This window comes from Alosa pseudoharengus, unplaced genomic scaffold (assembly GCF_046254945.1).
Source record: "Alosa pseudoharengus isolate Yale_2024_CS ecotype anadromous, Long Island Sound unplaced genomic scaffold, YU_APseudo_1.1 YU_APseudo_1.1_scf_17, whole genome shotgun sequence".
Lineage (NCBI taxonomy): Eukaryota > Metazoa > Chordata > Actinopteri > Clupeiformes > Clupeidae > Alosa > Alosa pseudoharengus.
Window position 1 is genome coordinate 25,755,238 of NW_027468640.1, and position 5,483 is coordinate 25,760,720.

At 40.4% G+C, this 5,483-nt stretch overlaps 1 long non-coding RNA gene across 1 annotated transcript; it reads left to right on the forward strand.

Annotated features, from left to right (window-relative positions):
• Window positions 1–1,198: 1,198 nt before the first annotated feature.
• LOC143128048 (uncharacterized) lies at window positions 1,199–3,432 on the forward strand. The gene is made up of 3 exons (XR_012987792.1): window positions 1,199–1,495; window positions 2,521–2,722; window positions 3,261–3,432. It is a non-coding gene; the product is annotated as an uncharacterized LOC143128048 (long non-coding RNA).
• The last annotated feature ends 2,051 nt before the right edge of the window (window positions 3,433–5,483 follow it).

A 5,483-nucleotide genomic window follows, 5' to 3' on the forward strand; every position in this document is an offset into this window, starting at 1 on the left:
GCCAGGCGGTCGGCAAGAGGCCCCGGCGGTGTCCATGACGACAGCAGCAGCGGCAACGATGGCAGCGGCGGCACTAACGATACATCGCATAAAAGTTTACGGGGCACGGCCCGCCTCGGTTGGACCGGGCCCACGGTACGTCCAGCCCCGGCCCCAGACAGGCCCCGCGGAAGCCACCGTGGCATAGTCCCAGCGGACCGCCACTCTGAAGGAGCCTCCACCCCAAAATATTGGAGCCACAGGCAGCAAACACTGGGCAGGGTGGCACGGCTCAGTTATCCACCACTGGGCGTTGGACACGGAGGTGCTAAAGCAGGAGTGGTGCAGAAAGACAGAGACAGACAGAGAGAGAGACAGACAGAGAGAGAGAGAGACAAAGAGAGAAAGCGAGAGACAGAGAGAGAGAGAGAGAGAGAGACAAGCTGCTGGCTCTGCGTTCTTGGCCTCTGCCTCTCTTCCTACACTGAGGTTGCTAAACGAGTGATAGAGAGAAGTAGAGAATGGGTAAAAGGTGAAAGAGGGGAGGAGAGGAGTGTGAACCTCCTCCTTTGTTCGTTTTTTTGTTGTTTAAGTACCTTCCACCTGTTGAGGTCATTGGAATTCCCATCATGTTATTAACATACATGGTATTAGCGAATGTTATGTGCACCAAAAGAGTATTTTATGTGCACCAAAGCAGTGCAGGTCTTTTCTTTAAATAATGGGACCTAAATATATTTTATAGCCTACAGATGGATTGGCAGGGTGCTACCTCTGAATGGAGGGTGACTAATGCTGGAACATACTGTAAATGATTAGCGTGCAAAAGTTTCTTAGGTTCTCTTTTATCCTAATCACCATAACTATAGATGATAGGGAAAGAGTGACCCTCGCGTTTTAAAGGGAAATCATTTGTGAACGAACAGAAGAGCTGTTGCGCATACTTTATGGAAAAAGAAAACTTCAAAGGACAGATTCCATGCTACTTCTGGGTTGTGTTCACGTCACCGCAAATCCTCGTAGCGGAGCGAGCGATGATGACCCGACCCCAACGAAACGACTCATAAAAAGAGAGAGAAACCACGTGTCGTGTCAACATGACCAAGGCAAGGACAGTGTATCAGACTGTACCCACCAGAAAGGGCCAGAGCTACCAGTCTGGGGTGCGTTTCCTAAAACCATAGTTGCTAACACTGAAAAAAGTGATTTTGACATGTAGTATTTTTTTCTTAAATGAAACTGTATTTATATACTCAATTTGTTTGTGTTTTGCAAAAACTCATTTCAGATAAGTAATATCTGCAAGAAAAAAAGGGGTTTGCTTCAGATTTGTTTGTGTTTTACAAAAAACTAATTTCAGTTAAGTAATATCTGCAAGAAAAAAGGGTTTTGCTTCAGAGGCAGTGCTGCGCATGCGTTTATTTGGCTGCCAAAAGATGATTGTCCTCCATTTTGCAAACGGTTCCGTTGGCTTGAAGGGATCTGCACTTGAAATCTTCGCTTTTGACTTTTAACGGTAAGTGGTATATTATTAAACGTCATTTGACAGTCAGTTTACCATTACAAATTTGGAGTGTCTTTAATTGCCTTATTTGACACGATAGAGCTGTTTTCTTGAATATTTAAGAAATCGTCTAGCAAGCTAGCTAAAGTTAACTTTACCTAGCAGTTCTACTCCAATATAATGTTAACTGGGCTAACAAGTTCATCTTAAAGTTTACTTTTATTACCTCCTCGACGTAATTGATTGAATAACTTCAAAATGAATATATACCTTAATGTTAGACAATTTAGGTCGTTGAAACTCAGTGGACCCATTAATGTTTGTACAGTTAACATTAGCTGCTAACTGAATTGGAACACAGATCTTGCCTGAAATATGGTTGACCTTAACGTTGCTAGTTAGCTAACCGAACACGTTATGCAGCAGACCAAACACGTTTTCACCGACCCCTGTGGAGTCAACTGACACTTAACTTGAGCAATGCCGAGTTTGCAAAATACATTTGTTTGGAGACTCAGAATGCAGGCCAAGGTACATGTAAAAAGGAAAGAAATAGGACGCATGTTTTGTGAGTGATTAGGTCAGGTCATAACTCGGACAATGTTGGGCAAAAGCCACATTTACCCTAGGTTTAGAAACGTGTTTATTTATTCTGTCAGTAATGGAGTACCACTATTTCATGTCATCGCCAGCGCTGAATATGCATGGTGGTGGTGGTGGCATTTCTCAAACTCAACAGCAGTGCAAGATCTGGACAGGCTGATGCTACGCACCTGTTAAGCAGATATTGCTTGAACATTTTATTTGTTCCATGGTGTTGAAATTCGAAATGTTTTCCCTTCAAGGGGACAGTCAGACCAACAAGCAGGGCTGTGTAGCTATTGTTGGTAGATTGTAAGATAATGTGTCAAATGTCAATTAAATGAAGTGTCAAAATCGTTTGATTAACTAGTACCATTTGTGTATGTATTAAATAAGTATATTTCATAAATGTATACTTTATATTTATATTATAAATGTGTTTCTATCCTCTTTAGTTACAGGTATTGAGAAATGTCCTTGCTTGATGACTGGATCAGGAAATGCCTGTGATGCTTGGGTATTCAGGCAAGCTACAGGTCAAAGATGCGTAACCTTGGATGTCCAGTGACCGCCGTTTTCCAGAAGAAGAAGGTCATAAGTTCCAGAAGAAGGTTTAAAGGACATAAAATGACCAAACATTTGAGGATTTTGCAAGGTGTAAGTTTGTATTACTATTATTGTTTACTTCTCTTACATATTACATACAATGATCACATTGGATCTGTTTCTGCTATTTGCAACTGCCATCACTTATAGTCACCCTACTCACACATTGCTCTTATGTTCCTTATTACAACATAGCGACAGATAGAGGCATTATAATTTTGTGTTTAACTATAACTGGACTCCTCAGGGTTGATACGACTACATGAGTCGTCATACATTTACCCACTCACTCATTTTCCCGTTGCTCACATTGTTCCTTCCCCAACTGGTACACTCACTTATTAGCCTGATGTCGTTATACTCAATTCCTGTCAGAATTTAAGTCTGGCGCTGCTTCGTTGGGACGTGATTATGGGGTGTGTTTCAACCAATACAGGGGAAAGAAATGCTTGCCAAATGCCTGTTTTCTGTTGCAAAGCACTCTGAACTGAATCTTCCGTATTAAAAGTGCTTTATAAATAGAGGTTATTATTATTTAGAGTATTGATTGTATTTTCACAAAATAATTAATATCCCTGTATCTGAACAGACAGAGACTGTACATCTGAGGAGGGAGGCAGCCATCAAGACCCCGTGCCTTTATTTTGGTGAAGATGATGATTCTCTCATACATGTACATGGTAAGTAACACTAACCAAGGGCATGTTGAAATTGCAATAAAAATTGCATTTTTATGCCAATTTTTAAGCCAAAAACCTTTAAGCCAGTTCCCAGCTCGTACCTTTTCTCAAGCGTCAACCTAAAGCAGCTTTTTAAATTTTGTACAGCATATCCATGGCAAGGAGGTGTCAAGAGAAAACCACCCCTTGGAACATGAGGACATCGGCATCGTTGTGGATGGAGGCATCATTTTGGAGGAACCTTGGTCTGTTGCACAAGGCTGTGCAGTGAAGCCAGAGACTTTCTAATGAGGAGACACAGCACTCAAAAAATCCTCCAATCATGTGTTGTGAACTCGGTGCTGGAGTAAGGTTGGTGTCGTGAAGCCTTGCGCACGCGCATTTCTGCCGAATAGGATGCCCGATGAGTGCCAAAAAAGCATTGCATTATGGCTGCCGAGTGCAGGGACTTGCCTAAAAGGACTTTGGTGAAGCTAGGGGTCATATACACATTGAATCAATGTTGAACTCTTCAATAGTATTACAAATTCATGCAAAAAGTTGTCATTCAGATGGATGGTGATAAGCTCCTACCCAAGGTTCTCAATCTTAAGAACCAAATCATTAGATGGGCAAGTGGGCCTCTTCTCTCTCTTCCCTGCTGTCTCTCTTTCTCTCTCTCTCTGCACACTTTTACACACACACACAGTCATGATTGACTTGATTTGAAAGATTCAATAAATGGTTGTGAACCTTTCTTTCTTTCTCACTGTCTTTCTCTCATTCTTTCTTTCTCACTGTCTTTCTGTCATTCTATCTCGGCACATTTACTTACACACGCACGCACGCACACACACACACACACACAATCACTCACTGGTAAGGTGTTTGGCTTTGGTCAAAGGTTCACAACCATTTATTGAATCTTTCTTTCTCTCTTTTGGTGCTCACACTCTCTCTCTTTGGCACTACTGCCTTTGCTTTTGCTTTGGTTTGAGAGCGGGAAAATTATTATTTTTTAGAGCAAAGGGTCACAATGTGTGTTCATATGTGTGTTTCTGTGTTGAACATTTGTTTTAATAAAGACAGTTATACCATTTCTGTTTGAGATTTAAGTTAATACTATTTAACCTGAATTTGAAGTTTAACTTAATTTTTACCAATGAAATTATATACAAATATTAAGCAAATTCAACTAAATCTATATGGCTGGATGTAGCTAAATTAAATTGAGTGCAAATGGTTACCTAAAAAAAATTAAGTAATTCTTGCATTAGAGAATATTAAGCAAATTCAACTAAATCTATATGGCTGGATGTAGCTAAATTAAATTGAGTGCAAATGGTTACCTAAAAAAAATTAAGTAATTCTTGCATTAGAGAATATTAAGCAAATTCAACTAAATCTATATGGCTGGATGTAGCTAAATTAAATTGTGTGCAAATGGTTACCTAATACTAATTTTTACCCAAAATATTTGATTGGAGTTTGCTTGGCTTGATTTAGTTGTAACTAATCAATTTAGTTTAGCTTTAATTGCAAGAAAATATTAAGCAAATTAAACTAAATCTATATGGCTGGATGTAGCTAAATTAAATTGAGTGCAAATGGTTACCTAAATAAAATTAAGTAATTCTTGCATGTCATTTTTGTTAGCAAGTTAGTTGGTTGGCAATGGGAATTTGCATTACAACCAACAGAGTTGCTAACTTATTTAACTTAGTTAGCAACTATGTTAACTCTGCTAACTTAGTTAGCAACTATGGTTTTGGGAAACGCGCCCCTGAAGGTATTCCTTTACATGTCAATAATCCAGAGAGATTGTGTGGGAGCCTGCGTGAATTAGGCTGTACAGGTAAACATGGCTACCTCTGTGTTCAGGTAAGATAGGGGCTCACACGTTCATTTCATCACTATAGACTGTAGAGAAGAGTCTTGGAAGCGACCAGAGAGACGATTAGACAGAGGAGAGGAGGAGAGGAGAGGAGAGGAGAGCCGAAAAGGGGTGACTATAGCCGCCCCGTACGTTAGGAAAGCACTCTTTTGATTAAAAACAGTCAGTCGTGGGCCACTGTAATGGCTTTATGAGAGAGTCACATAAACCCCTGCCCAGAAAAAAGTGGATGGGGGAAAAAAACAGTGGAAGGCCAAGT